Consider the following 16,136-nt stretch of genomic DNA (forward strand, 5'->3'; position numbering starts at 1 on the left):
ATTAAATACATTTTTGTCCTATATGCACTTTGATATTTTGGGGGGAGTTGCTAGTGATATAGTAGTTGCTAAGTATTAATAGAGATAGTAATGAGGTGAGTATACTCTATATAAAGCACAACATAAGTGAGGTGGAGTTTTTGTTGCTGGATTTTAGAGCAAGTTTGAGTTCTAATAAACGCATCACAGTTACGATATGTATCGGCTATTAAATATCTCTGATAATCAGCGCTTATGTGAGTTTTCCAGCACAAAATGTGGCAACTAACAGAGTACACAGTAGCTGAAAAACTACTTAACAGTTTCACATGTTTATTATTGAGCTGTTAAACGTTCGGGCGCCTGGACAGGCATGAATCGGCTTGAAAAGATTCCGTAATCCTGGAACAACAGCGGCCTCTGCAGGCAGGTGGAAGACACTGCACAGAGATGGTGAATAATGGATAGCAGTGTGTGACTCTCTGTACGCTGCACCTCTCTGGCAGGTGAAAAGAAGCGGTTGGTAGCCGCACACATGACAGAGGGGGGTATTAAGGGTCAGGGCCGGGGTAAGACGCATAATTCAATGTTTTTAACGAGTGTGGTGAGCATTTTAAATCACATGCAGCTGACTGCGATGGTGCTGCACCACTGGGTGTGCACCACGTACCCTGAGCTAATATATATATAATATATACTGTATAGGCGCTTCATTATGAAGTAAAGCTGTAGCAGCTACAGCGATGAACGCGTCTCATCAGGTGATCTAAGGGGCATCGGTACGACCCAGCAGTCATTTAACTAGTTTTTATCTCGGTCATAGTGCAAACACATGAGTCTGGAAACGTATGCCATCCTAGCCTGGCGTCCCAGTTTGTTTTGAATTGTGCCAGTGTTGTAAAGAATAAACCTCTGTACATTTACATTTACGAGACACTTTTATCCAAAGCAACTTGAGGGCCTTGCTCAGGGGCCCAACAGTGGCAACTTAGCTGTGGTGGGGCTTGAACCGGCAACCTTCTGATTACTAGTCCAGTACTTTAACCACTGAGCTATAATCTGCATTTAGAATGCCTTTATTGGTCATATATACAGAGCGCAGGGTCAGACATCGTACAGCGCCCCTGGAGCAGAGAGGGTTAAGGGCCTTGCTCAAGGGCCCAACAGTGGCAGCATGGCTGAGCCAGGATTTGAACTCCCAACCTTTCGATTGATAGCACAAAACTCCACCCACTAGGCTACCGCTGTCCCTGTGGACTTTCATCCAAAACAGGTTAGTTACAGTATACAGTCCAAGCAATCAAGGGTTAAGGGCCTTGCTCAAGGGCCCAACAGTTGCAACCTGGCAGTGGTGGGGCTTGAACCAACAACCTTCTGATTACTAATCCAGTACCTTAACCACTAGGCTACACCTGCCCTATTGTAACACATTTTGGGTTCAGATCTCAGATTAATCACTCATTTTCTTAACCATGTATCCAATCAGGGTTGTAGGGGGGTGCTGGAACCTATCCCAGCTTTTCAATGGGCGCAAGGCACACAGTAACACCCTGGACGGGGCGCCAGTCCATCACAAGGCACACACACACACACACACACACACACATACACACACCTATAGGGTAATTTAGTATCTCCAGTTAACCTGACTGCATGTTTTTGTACTGAGGGAGGAAACCGGAGCTCCCAGAGGAAACCCACACAGACACGGGGAGAACATGCCAACTCCACACAGAAAGGACCCGGACCGTTCCACCTGGGAATCAAACCCAGGACCTTCTTGCTTCTTGCTTGGTGCTACCCACCGAGATTAAGTCCACGTTCTAAACGTGATCGAGGTCCATCAGACCATCGGCGTGACGTCTGGAGACGGGATTAGCATCTCTGGCGAGCGGCTGAAGTCGTGCTGGAACCTCGTCCTCATAATCAGCTTCGACAAGCACTTGAGATATATTAGCATGCAGGGTCGCGGCTAGCAGCACAGAGCCAACGGATCGAAATCCTCCGTTAAAAAAAAGCAACGTTTTAAAGCTACAAGTCCAAGAAACAATCTCCTAAATGATCAGGACGTTCCTCCTCAGATTTAAATAAATAAAACATATTATTTTATCGTCGTGTAATTAATGGAGCTAACGCTTGACTTACCAGCGTGCGGGGAGCGATTCCTGACGCCGCGAGCATCCTACAGAACGACGAGGCTCCACTTGAAACCCTCCCTACAGCGGGCTGCAGATGAGGGACTGTTTACGCCACCCACGCCTCCTCACAGACCTCGACCTCGCTCAGGAGGGTTCGGTTTCAACAGCGCGACTGTCAGGACGGAGCTGTCAGCACGTAACCGGCCGGGAATCCGGCACCTACTTAACATTCTCACGCCCCACTAAAACATCCCGCCGCCTCCGAGATACTCTGAGATAAACCACGTCTCACAAACGGCCGGTGGAGGAGAATCTGGAGTGCAGAACTGGGATCCGAGTTTGGGAGGGCGGGGCGGGGCAGGATTAGGGGGGTTCGGTTTTGGTAATCGGTGTTACACTCAGCACCAGCTCGAAAACAATTCCCCGTTATCACAGGCGCCCGATAACGGCACCGAGGGCGAGTCTGTCATATTTCTCACCTGCTTATTAAAGACACGTGGTCCCATTTCGGTCCCACGGGGGCCCGACACATTCCAGACGAGAACCAGAACTTCACTGTAGCTCAGAAATAGAAACAGGTTCAGAATCTGATCCCTGTATAAAAACATGCTTCAGAAAAGTTTTGGGTGTCCCCCCCCCCCCCCGTGTTCCCCCCTGTGTTCCATCAGCGTTCCTATTCATCCCACTTTTCAGCTTTCATGATGGAGACAGATCTGGACTGCAGGCAGGTCGCTCGAGCACACGCGCTCCGTGTCTACGTGTCTTACATCCCCTTGACGGCTGCATGTGTCTCTAAAATCCCAAAATATCATCTTTCACTGATAACAGTCCGGATGGTCCTTGTTTTTTTTGGCACAACGAGCTGAACCGTGGACTCATCTGACCACAGCACACGTGTCCACTGTGTTTCGGTCCATCTGAGATGAGCTCGGGCTCAGAGAACTCTTAGGTGTTTCTGTATAGAATTGATGTACGACTCTCTCTGTGTGTAATTTACATTTATTTACATTTCCGGCATTTAGGAGACGCTTTTATCCAAAGTGACTTACAGTACAGTGACAGTACACTGTCTAAGCAATTGAGGGTTGAGGGCCTTGTTTAAGTGCCCAACAGTGGCAACCTGGTAGTGGTGGGGCTTGAACCAGCGACCTTTGGATTGCTAGTCCAGTATTTTAACCACTAGGCTACAACCTCCCTCAATATAGAGTTGCAGGTTGTGATTCTTGATGCAGCGGCGGCCTGTGTTAAATAACAACGTTTTTCTGAAGCTATATTTATTGTCTTTTCACAATATTATGTGCAGTAGATGGTAAACAACCTAAATTATTAATAGTCATGCAGTGATTGATTCTGTCCTGAAGTTTGGAACACAGTAGTGAGCTGAGGTTGTATAGGTTGGCTCCTGGTACTTTAGTTACCTCCCGCTTCCAAATAAACAACACAGAAGGTGAATCCACTACCTGGCGCTTTGTGTACCCAGTGCGTATTTCTGGCTAGCACCCGAATGTGGCGCCAGACCCACTGTGACCTTGACCAGGATGGTGGTGGGTAAATAAGGTGTTATAAGGCGGAATAAACAAGCGGAATAAACAGACACTGTTAAAGCTCTAAAGCTCCCGGACGAGCTGAAAGATGCCGGAACATTCCAGCCGGGAATTTCTCCACATGACGAAAACAACAGCAGAGGACCGGGGGGGCACCATGGCAGGGTGGGGGGGTGTTGGTGAGGGTAAGTGGGTTACGTAACACAGCTTGACTTGTGCCAGGCTGGGGGGTGGGTGTGGGGGGCAGTGATGGATCCCGGCTGTTCCGGACGGTTGCGCTCAGGTCCAAACAAGGCCGGGAGCGAGCGCAGCAGCTGATCCTGTTAGCTCGAGGACGCCGACCCCCCCCCCCCCCGTTAGCAGACACGCTGGCACGGCGCCTGGACTGACAGCGCCCGGCCCTCGTGCGCTCGCTTCCCATTTTCCGAGCCGCTAGTTTAAACAACTGCGGCGTAAAAGGAAATGTATGCTAGCCCGGATCTGTGTGTGATTTATTTTAGAGTGGTGGACGACCACGCAATCTGAGGTTCGGTACCAAAGCGGGTAATCCTCTAACCTCAAACATGTAAGAACATATATCATCTTTATACTTATACTCATTTAGTCATTGTTTTACCACCATTTTATCCTGGTCAGTGTCGCACCTTCTTGACTACCCACCCACTGCATCACAACATGTATAACTGAGTGCTGCCTACTTTTAATACCAGCGCTGAGTCTCCTCCTCTTCAGCTTTACTCCACAGTTTATTGCTTTTATTTCTCTGTATTTAGTCGTACCCGGTTCCTCTCCCTCTGCTGGAGACCCTGATGGTGTACGAGGAGGGTATATTTACATTAACATTTACATTTTCGGCATTTAGCAGACGCTCTTATCCAAAGCGACTTACAGTTATGACTGGACAAAATTTTGAGCAATCGAGGGTTTAAGGGCCTTGCTCAAGGGCCCAACAGTGGCAACTTGGCGGTGGTGGGGCTCAAACCGGCAACCTTTTGATTACTAGTCCAGCACCTTAACCACTGAGAAATCACTGGTATATTCTCCTGACACGCCTGCGCTCCACTGACCCCTCCCGTACTTCAGTGGATCGGTGCGTGAGGTCGGTCTCGCGCATGGAGAGTCACGCGCTGATCTCCACGTTCCTCCACCTACTATTTTGGGTCCTTACACAGCCTCGAAGACCCCGCCCACTTTTATTATTTTAGTCCCGTCTTTTCCCACCCAGCAGACTAGCGTCTGATTCTGTCTGCACTGCTGATCGTGCTCACTAGGGGGCGCCCAGCCGACCGGTATCAGAGCTGAGATTCATACATGGACATTAGAATGTTCTTTTATTTTACCAAGTGCGTCCACACGTTCTATAATCTACAACTCATGACGTGATGACCAGGTCGAAGACGCCCGTGTCGACACGCTGCCCAATCACAACAAATCAGAACACAACAGAGTCCAGAACGAAGAAGCTAAACAGCACTAAATATTTATATATAATTATTATCATATTATTTATTTGTTCTACCTGTTACCCAGTAAACCCAGTCGCTGATGCAACTCTTACCCGGGACACAGAGCTCACTGTGTGTGGACAGTGAACAGAAGTACAGAGTCAATAGTTCCTGTCATGGAGCTGGGCACCGCACAAAACTGACACTGTACTGACCCCACAAACGACCGGACAGTCGTCCCGCACTGCATGCTGGGATTGCCTTGGCGGCTGAGGAAACACACGGAGCTCCTCGTTATCGGGTCAGAACATCACTCAGAACGAGGAGTCTCAGTAGGAGCATTTTGTTTAGTCGTGTTTTGGTGACGGTGAGAGACTCCGCCCTCACGCCCTCTCACCCGTCTTCATGCCAACTGCACCGCAAGCATAAAAATGTGCCAGCACAAAGCAAACTGAGCTATAAATCACTGCCGCTGTGCTTACCTTCATTCATTAGCATTCTGCTTTGTGCACGTAAAGCTCGTAAGCAAACACACAAACACACACCAACACACACCAACACACACACACACGGTGTGTGATGCAAATGAATGTATTTATAGAACGATGTACACACACGATTATCAAAACATTCCAGGGTCTTTAACTGTATAACAACAAGAAAATTGTTCAATAATTAACATCCAGTCATTTAATAAAGATCTTTTTAATGGCACCTAAACACTGTGGAAAAAAACACCCCATAAAGAGGAGAACACCTCATCAGTGTGCTTTGTGTTAATTAAGATGGTAATAACGGTGACGGGGTGTTTCTGGCTGAAGGTTCGAACTAAACTGTGTTTATTTAGCTGTACAAAACAAACGGGGCAGAATTAAAATCAGGAAAGAGTGACAGTACAGTGATCGTGTCAGAATTAAGAGGAAGAGGAACAGGTACCTTAAAATCTGGACGTCAGTCGGTTCTGGGAGTGGTGTTGAGTTTTAAAGATTTTGAGTTTCGAGGTATTTTTCCCCCATAAGGATGTTTGTGAAACCTGTTAATGCGTCCATGGTCCCGTGCAGCTGCAGATATTTTAGTCTCATGTAAAATAATGAGGTTGTTTTTGACACTTAAACACTGAAAATAACACAAATATAATATAAACACACTGAAATACAATTACTAACAGTTACACATCAATAACAATACAATAAAAGCTGCACTTTAGTTTTACAAGTTTGTTTCCTGACGCTTCTTAATGCAGGAGATGCTCGATGTTGGAATACCGTATTCCCTTCAGCACCGGCGCATTCACATGAGAAGTGACAAAACCGCTTTTGCGCCGCTGTGCCGTTATTTCCTATGAAGTGTGACGGCGGTGCCACTTCACTAAGCAGCACACACCGCACACTTTTGCTGAGTTGGGTTCGCAATTTTTGCTGAAGGGCGTCGAGTTTCAAAGATTTCGAGTTTAGGGGACGTTGAGTTACAAGGTACCAGTGTACTACAAAAATAGTGTGTGTGTGTGTGTGTGTAGTGGCGTCTCCGGCTCAGAAACCTTGGCGTCCCATCAGCAGCATCCAACTGGTCAGTGAAACTACACACAAACCTCCTCGCTCAGGGAATCCAAACACAAACGCGTCTCATAAACGACGTCACCAACACTCGCGTGAACATAAAGAATTAACGTTAGCAGGAGTGGAGAGAGGAATATAAGCGACAAATAAAATATAAAATATATAAAATAAAATAACAAACACGCCTGTAATCGTGTAAGTAAAGTCGCACCACCATCTTTCATCTGGACAAAACGTCCAGCAATCCATCAATGGATTAATTTTAAATGAGCAGCTGGAATGAACTGACCTGATTCATGAGGTTGTTTTACTGTTAGTGCTGGTAACAGAACTGAGATGCCGATACCATGAACCATGTTTACTAAACGTCCTGACGTAAGCCGTGTGTGAAGCTGTTTATTAGCTGCTCTCAGCCCCACAGATCATTACTGAGAGTGTTTTTAACTCCTCACTTGGTCAGATGAACACTGAGGGCCCCATGCTCACCAAACAATCACTGTCATATGTAATAAAGGCACAACAGTATTAGTTATGAAGAACAAAAACACCACCACTGTATCCTGGTCAGGGTCACTGTGGCTCTGATTCACTGAGCGAAAGGTAGGAAACACCCCGGACAGGCTGTCAGTCTATCACAGGGCAAACACACACACACACCAGTTGTCCTGACTGCACACACACACACACACAAGGAGAACATGCAAATCTCCACACAGAAAGGACCCGGACCGCTCCACTTGGGAATCAAACTCAGGACCTTCTCGCTGTGAGACATCAGTGCTACCCATGGATATATATACAGTGTATCACAAAAGTGAGTACACCCCTCACATTTCTGCAAATATTTTATTATATCTTTTCATGGGACAACACTATAGAAATAAAACTTGGATATAACTTAGAGTAGTCAGTGTACAGCTTGTATAGCAGTGTAGATTTACTGTCTTCTGAAAATAACTCAACACACAGCCATTAATGTCTAAATAGCTGCAACATAAGTGAGTACACCCCACAGTGAACATGTCCAAATTGTGCCCAAAGTGTCAATAATTTGTGTGACCACCATTATTATCCAGCACTGCCTTAACCCTCCTGGGCACAGGTTGCTACTGGAATCCTCTTCCACTCCTCCATGATGACATCACGGAGCTGGTGGATGTTAGACACCTTGAACTCCTCCACCTTCCACTTGAGGATGCGCCACAGGTGCTCAATTGGGTTTAGTCCATCACCTTTACCTTCAGCTTCCTCAGCAAGGCAGTTGTCATCTTGGAGGTTGTGTTTGGGGTCGTTATCCTGTTGGAAAACTGCCATGAGGCCCAGTTTTCGAAGGGAGGGGATCATGCTCTGTTTCAGAATGTCACAGTACATGTTGGAATTCATGTTTCCCTCAATGAACTGCAGCTCCCCAGTGCCAGCAACACTCATGCAGCCCAAGACCATGATGCTACCACCACCATGCTTGACTGTAGGCAAGAGACAATTGTCTTGGTACTTCTCACCAGGGCGCCGCCACACATGCTGGACACCATCTGAGCCAAACAAGTTTATCTTGGTCTCGTCAGACCACAGGACATTCCAGTAATCCATGTTCTTGGACTGCTTGTCTTCAGCAAACTGTTTGCGGGCTTTCTTGTGCGTCAGCTTCCTTCTGGGATGACGACCATGCAGACCGAGTTGATGCAGTGTGCGGCGTATGGTCTGAGCACTGACAGGCTGACCTCCCACGTCTTCAACCTCTGCAGCGATGCTGGCAGCACTCATGTGTCTATTTTTTAAAGCCAACCTCTGGATATGACGCCGAAAACGTGGACTCGACTTCTTTGGTCGACCCTGGCGAAGCCTGTTCCGAGTGGAACCTGTCCTGGAAAACCGCTGTATGACCTTGGCCACCATGCTGTAGCTCAGTTTCAGGGTGTTAACAATCTTCTTATAGCCCAGGCCATCTTTGTGGAGAGCAACAATTCTATTTCTCACATCCTCAGAGAGTTCTTTGCCATGAGGTGCCATGTTGAATATCCAGTGGCCAGTATGAGAGAATTGTACCCAAAACACCAAATTTAACAGCCCTGCTCCCCATTTACACCTGGGACCTTGACACATGACACCAGGGAGGGACAACGACACATTTGGGCACAATTTGGACATGTTCACTGTGGGGTGTACTTACTTATGTTGCCAGCTATTTAGACATTAATGGCTGTGTGTTGAGTTATTTTCAGAAGACAGTAAATCTACACTGCTATACAAGCTGTACACTGACTACTCTAAGTTATATCCAAGTTTCATGTCTATAGTGTTGTCCCATGAAAAGATATAATGAAATATTTGCAGAAATGTGAGGGGTGTACTCACTTTTGTGATACACTGTATATATACAGGGGTTGGACAATGAAACTGAAACACCTGGTTTTAGACCACAATAATTTATTAGTATGGTGTAGGGCCTCCTTTTGCGGCCAATACAGCGTCAATTGGTCTTGGAAATGACATATACAAGTCCTGCACAGTGGTCAGAGGGATTTTAAGCCATTCTTCTTGCAGGATAGTGGCCAGGTCACTACGTGATGCTGGTGGAGGAAAACGTTTCCTGACTCGCTTCTCCAAAACACCCCAAAGTGGCTCAATAATATTTAGATCTGGTGACTGTGCAGGCCATGGGAGATGTTCAACTTCACTTTCATGTTCATCAAACCAATCTTTCACCAGTCTTGCTGTGTGTATTGGTGCATTGTCATCCTGATACACGGCACCGCCTTCAGGATACAATGTTTGAACCATTGGATGCACATGGTCCTCCAGAATGGTTCGGTAGTCCTTGGCAGTGACGCGCCCATCTAGCACAAGTATTGGGCCAAGGGAATGCCATGATATGGCAGCCCAAACCATCACTGATCCACCCCCATGCTTCACTCTGGGCATGCAACAGTCTGGGTGGTACGCTTCTTTGGGGCTTCTCCACACCGTAACTCTCACTTTATGTTTTTTGGATACAATCCGGGTTAGCACCCGAACATCCCTTTCAGACAGCTTCCTCTTGCGTCCACAGTTAATCCTGTTGGATGTGGTTTGTCCTTCTTGGTGGTATGCTGACATTACCCTGGATACCGTGGCTCTTGATACATCACAAATACTTGCTGTCTTGGTCACAGATGCGCCAGCAAGACGTGCACCAACAATTTGTCCTCTTTTGAACTCTGGTATGTCACCCATAATGTTGTGTGCATTGCAATATTTTGAGCAAAACTGTGCTCTTACCCTGCTAATTGAACCTTCACACTCTGCTCTTACTGGTGCAATGTGTAATTAATGAAGATTGGCCACCAGACTGGTCCAATTTAGCCATGAAACCTCCCACACTAAAATGACAGGTGTTTCAGTTTCATTGTCCAACCCCTGTATATATATATATATATATATATATATATATATATATATATAAATACATATATACATTACAAGATACAATGTTCATGTGAAAGAATTTTGAAAATGGTGTGTGTACATTGGATAACTATATTGGATTCTACAGTGGATTATTATTATTATTGTTGTTGTTATTATTATAATAATTAATGTTAATATTATTATCATTATAATGATTAATTGTATTATTATTATTATAATTTTAATATTATTATTGTTGTTATTATTATTATTATTTTAAGTAATTTTAATATTATTATTATTATTAATTTTAATATTATTATTATTGTTGTTATAATTATTATTATTAATATTAATAGTATTATTGTTTTTGTTATTATTATTGTTATAATTAATTTTAATATTATTATTATCATTAATTTTAATATTATTATTTTTACTATTATAATTATTATAATGAATATTATTATTATTATTATTTTTATTATTGTTGCTGTTATTATTATTATTATTATTATTATTATTATTATCATTATCATTATTATTATTATTACTATTATTATTATTATTATTACTATTATTATTATTAATATTGCTGCTATTTTATTATTATTATTATTGTTATTATTATTATTATTATTATGAGTTATACATTGACTGGAGAGTTTTTACATATTAATAGGTTTTCTTTGCAGTGTTGGTTGTTGATTATCCTTGTACATTTACAGTTCTGGTACTTTTTAGTTGTTTGTTGATGTTAAATCGTTACTGTTCCATCTTACTGAGCTCTTCATTTCCTTCAGGATCTATACATTATTGATATATCCATCTTTTCATTAGAAACCAACATAACTGAGAACCTTGATCAAATATCAAATACCACACCTCTTATTTCTACGTTTACTGTCGTACATACACACTCTTCTATAGAACATAAACGGGGTCGTAAACGTGTGGACGGTAGAAACGTGTGCTGGTGTGTTCGCTGTGTATCACTGAGGCCGAGCGCTCAGTGTGCTGAATAACAGGTAACACGATTCTACCCCAACGCTCATCAAATATTAACCAGCTCACACAAATTATTCATCCCCGTCCAGATAGGACCCGCATTTCACCCAAACCATTCCACCTCAGCTTCCCAGGACCACTCCGAGTTCATAAAGCAATAAATAAAAACACTTAGGTTTGGGGTTATTCAAGTTTAATGACTTTTAATTATAAAATTAATCAAAATACACCAACTACTGAATACCAAACCATCCAAATCCAACACAACAATAAAGGATGCACCAGATCTGAGCAGCGTAAGTGCTGAGTAGTTCAGACTGGATGAATAAGCAGTAGAGAGTTTCCTGAGTTCATTATCGGAAGAACGAACCAACTCATAGTAAAAAGCACAAAAGTAAAAGACAGCTAGACAATCTAATCTAATGCTAGGTTCTCCGTTAGCTCACACGTTCTCAGTGTTTTTACAGCCGCTCCTTTAAAGAGTAAAACAGTGGTCTTTCATTTGTGGGTCGAAGTTTAACGGTGTTTCTGAAGTAATCTAACGCCGCTCCTGAGAGATCACCCACCCACCCCTGCAGTTCTGTTAGCGTCTCTGTGACCATACAAGGTGAAGATCAGACCTCGTTCAGTTCACTGCCGTAAAGCAGAAGAGCACATCAGACTGGCTTTTCTTTCCTTTTATATTTATATACATTTATACATATTTATTTTAATTAGCTTAACACGGGATCTCATTAATTACCAGTTCAGTTATTCCAGGGTCACGGAGGCGCTCGTTTTATTCTGCAGTTATTTACACGGCTGCGTTTATTAACTGTTATGTAACTGTGGTGTAATAACCTCAATCAAGACACTGTCTGTAGTGTTACTACATCTCATGGTGATACAGTATATGATACCACTCTTATACATCTAACTGTACATTCTGTAGGTACCTTGTAACTCGTCGTCCCCTAAACGTACCCGACGTACCCTTAAACTTAAGGTGTTCATGTGTTTGATCAGTAAAACCTCATCAGCAGGGTTACAGCTCCACATGTATCTGTGTTTATCTGGATTATCCTCCCTGTTTCACTTTTAAACTTGTGTTACAGCTCGAGCTTCTGAGAAATGGTGAGAATCAGAATCAGCTTCTCCCAGAGTCTAAAACGCTTCTGGTTCAGAATAAAGCTTAACGTGGTTTAATGTAGTAAAAGAAGGAGACAGGAGCACTAAACTTCTCTTCATTATTACTGCTCATAAGTTCCTCCACTAATCACATTCCTCACTCGCTGTTTTACTACAATAAGTCACGGTAAGTTTTGTGCACCGCCGTCACACTTTATAGGAAATAACGGCACAGCAGAAAAAGCTAAATCGGTTTTGTCGCTTCTCGTGTGAATGCGCCGGTGCTGAAGGGAATACGGTATTCCAACATCAAGCATCTCCAGCATTAAGAAGCGTCAGGAAACAATAAAGAAGTAAAACTAAAGTGCAGCTTTTATTGTATTGTTATTGATGTGTAACTGTTAGTAATTGTATTTCAGTGTGTTTATATTATATTTGTGTTATTTTCAGTGTTTAAGTGTCAAAAACAACCTCATTATTTTACATGAGACTAAAATATCTGCAGCTCCACGGGACCATGGACGCATTAACAGGTTCTCCAAACATCCTTATGGGAAAAAATACCTCGAAACTCTAAAACTCAACAGAACCGACAGCGGTCCAGTTTTAAGGTAGCGCTGTATTACTGTATTGTTTGTATGTAGTTTTGTGACTGGTGCACCAGTTGATGCAGACGTATTTGTAATTTTAAACTAGCGTTAATATTAATTGGTGTTTTTTTCTCTCTGTATCTCACAATAGAAGCACATAATAAAACCTTCAGTAATCTGTAAATAAAAGTAGAGATTTATTAATATATTGGAACACATTAGCCTCCGTGTCTCTGTTACTCCGTGCTGGACTGAAATGAAATCCCACCTGAGGACGTGTTAAACCTGCTAACATGATTTATTAATCGTGTGGGTAATAAGGCGCATTGTTATTGATTAAGGAGAGCGCCAACGCTGCCACGTTCATTCATATTTCAGATCAGGATTTACACGTGTTATAACTGGGCACAGCAGCTCGGGGTTGGTCCAACAGGTTCATCCTAAAGCTTGTCCTGCTTTTAAACACACAGTTTATCTCTCATTCAGCTCTAAAACACAAACACACACATTCCAGAGTGATTGTGAACGCAGCCCCGAGGTTTTATAACCGTACTGGTAAAACTCAACAGCGTTTGGGTCGTTTTCTTTCAGTACACTGTGTACAGTGGAGCTCGTTAGTAAATGTGCTTCTACTTAGCATTTTACATCATTTTTTATTAAAAATCATATAAACAATATAACAATTCCAAATAGCTGTCTGTGGTGTTACTAAAAGGTATAGTAATAACTGAGATCTGTCTGTGGTGTTACTAAAAGGTATAGTAATAACTGAGATCCCTCTGCAGCATGACTACATAAACGGTGACATCCAGGTTCTGCCTGTAATGTTGCAAACTCTTGTCCTTGGTGTTGCTAGATCTTATATAGCTTATATATATAATAAATATATGATACTACTGTTGTACATCTAACTGTCTGTGGTGTTACTAAAATGTATAGTATTATCTAATAGCTGTGAATAGCATTACTACATCTAATAGGAATATCCAATAAGTGTCTGTAGTGTTACTTCACCTTACAGTAATATCCATAAAACTATCTGTGGTGTTACTACATCTACCAATAATACCCAAAAACTATCTATATATAGTGTTACTAACTACCATGGTAATATCTGAGAACTGTCTGTGGTGTTACTAAAATGTATGGCAATATCTGCGATCTGTCTGCAGCATGACTACATGCACGGTAACATCCAGGTTCTGCCTGAAACGTTACAAACTCTTGTCCTTGGTGTTACTAGGTCTTATAAAAAATATATGATACTACTGTTGTACATCTAACTGTCTGTGGTGTTACAACGTCACTGTAATATCCAAAAATGTGTAATTTGTATTCCAAATAGCTGTCATTGGTGTTAATACATCTCATGTTGACATCCAGGTACTGTCTGTTAAGTTACAATCTCTTGTTTTTGGTGTTCCTACATCCTATAGTAATATACTGTATAATACTGCTGTTGTACATCTAACTTTCTGTGGTGATAATTCATGTCACAGTAATATCCAAGAATGTGTATGTAGTATTAAAACCCATTTTTATTCCAAGTAGCGGTCAGTGGTGTTACTACATCTCATTATAATATCCAAGAATTGTCTATAATGTAACTACATCTGAGGGTGATATCCAGGAGCTGTCAGTAATGTTACCTTCTCTTGTCTTTGGTGTTACTACATCCTATAGTAATATATAACTATTACTACTATACTACTGGTGTACATCTAACTGTCTGTGGTGTTACTATCTTTGGTGTTACTACACCTCATTGTGACATCCAGGTACTGACATCCAGTTACAACCCCTTATCTTTGGTGTAACTACATCCTATAGTAATATATGATACTACAGTTGTACATCTTCGTAAGTGGCTGTGGTGTTACTGCCTGTTACAATAATATCCAACACCAATTTTTATTCCAAGCAGCTGTCAGTGGTGTTACTACTCATGTTGACATCCAGGACCTGTCAGTAACGTTACAACCTGTTATTTATGGTGTTACTACATCTCACTGTAATATTCAATAACTAATTGTTATAGTAATATTTAAGAATGTGCCCGTGGTGTTACTATAATCAACTGTTATTCCAAAAATGTACTAAAATGTACAGTAATATCTGAGATCTGTCAAAGTGGTTTGTTGTAAACCAGCCAAGTTACTCTGTCCAGTTCAGTGGCGTTTAACCCACCATCCAGTTCAGCTTCTACCTACGACCAATCCTACTGATTCTGCCAACTCACCTACCGGCATGCACGCACACACACACCTACAGCTCCACTTTAACCCACTGTAACATCTGTACACGTGACAGGACCGGTGATATAATGTGATGTATTCCGCACTATCTGCTGTGCATGTGTTTTATGGCAGCTCTGTGCAGTGTAGTGCCGCAGCGGACCCACCAGCTCAGGTTCGATCCTAATGACAGAACTATATAGTGCACTGATGTTCCTGCCTGCAGCACCTGTACACAGCATGCGCGGTGTGTGTGTGACGCAATAACACTGAGAAGCTCCTACCTTCACACTAAAGCACTCCAGCCTTCCGTGGTCCCGCTGCGGTGAGTCCGGGAGCTCTGATCCGCTCTCATCCACCAAACACCGTCCTCCCCAAAGCTCTCCCCCTGTCCCTCTGCCCCCCTCCGTCTCTGTACGAGTCCCTGGGTGGGTGGGCGGGGCTGAAGGGGGCGGAGACTGGCGCAAAAACCGGACACGTGGATCCTCCCGCAGCCCCACGCACCGTGCTGACGGAACGCCTGCAGTTCTGTTACAGCAGCACCGGGATATTGATCAGTTCAGCACTGCACACACGAGGGAGGGCGGGCGGGCGGGGGGGGGGGGGGTGTTCTGTTCTGTTTGGTTCTGTTCTGTAGTAATCACTCATGTCTGAGAGACGCTTATAGTCCGGATTTAGCTCCATCTGATTTCCACCTTTTTAGTTCTGTTCTGTTCTGTTTGGTTCTGTTGTGTTTGGTTCTGTTCTGTAGTAATCACTCGTGTCTGAGAGACTGAGAGACGCTTATAGTCCTGATTTAGCTCCATCTGATTTCCACCTGTTTGGAGGCTGAAAGAAGCTTTAAGGGGAAGAAGATTTTCATGTGATGATGTAAAAGCACCGGCGCATCAGTGGCTACGAGCTCAACCAAACACATTAAAAAGTCGGTACGACGCTAGAAAAATGCATCAGAAGGGACGATGTAGAAAAGTGACGGAGTTTGTGTTTATAATTCGTAATAAATAATATAATTATTCTAATGTTTTTTATTTACTCTGTGCTGGAGCTGCTGTAACACTCGAACGTTTGGGTCGACATTAAACACTGATGGATTTAGTGATGAGTTAATATCTGGATCATTATCACACACAGTCCCACAAAAAATACTT

At 43.1% G+C, this 16,136-nt stretch overlaps 1 protein-coding gene across 6 annotated transcripts in view; it reads right to left on the reverse strand.

Moving 5' to 3' along the window:
• LOC134315249 (sorbin and SH3 domain-containing protein 1) overlaps positions 1-15,371 on the reverse strand; it is an 86,835-nt gene extending 71,464 nt beyond the window's left edge. For all 6 annotated transcript variants that reach the window (XM_062996330.1, XM_062996329.1, XM_062996334.1 and 3 more), the window contains exon 1: positions 15,273-15,371. The gene's annotated coding sequence lies outside the window, so the exon portion shown is untranslated. The remainder of the gene's footprint in view (positions 1-15,272) is intronic.
• Between the last annotated feature and the right edge of the window lie 765 nt (positions 15,372-16,136).

The sequence above is a fragment of the Trichomycterus rosablanca genome, chromosome 5 (assembly GCF_030014385.1).
Source record: "Trichomycterus rosablanca isolate fTriRos1 chromosome 5, fTriRos1.hap1, whole genome shotgun sequence".
Lineage (NCBI taxonomy): Eukaryota > Metazoa > Chordata > Actinopteri > Siluriformes > Trichomycteridae > Trichomycterus > Trichomycterus rosablanca.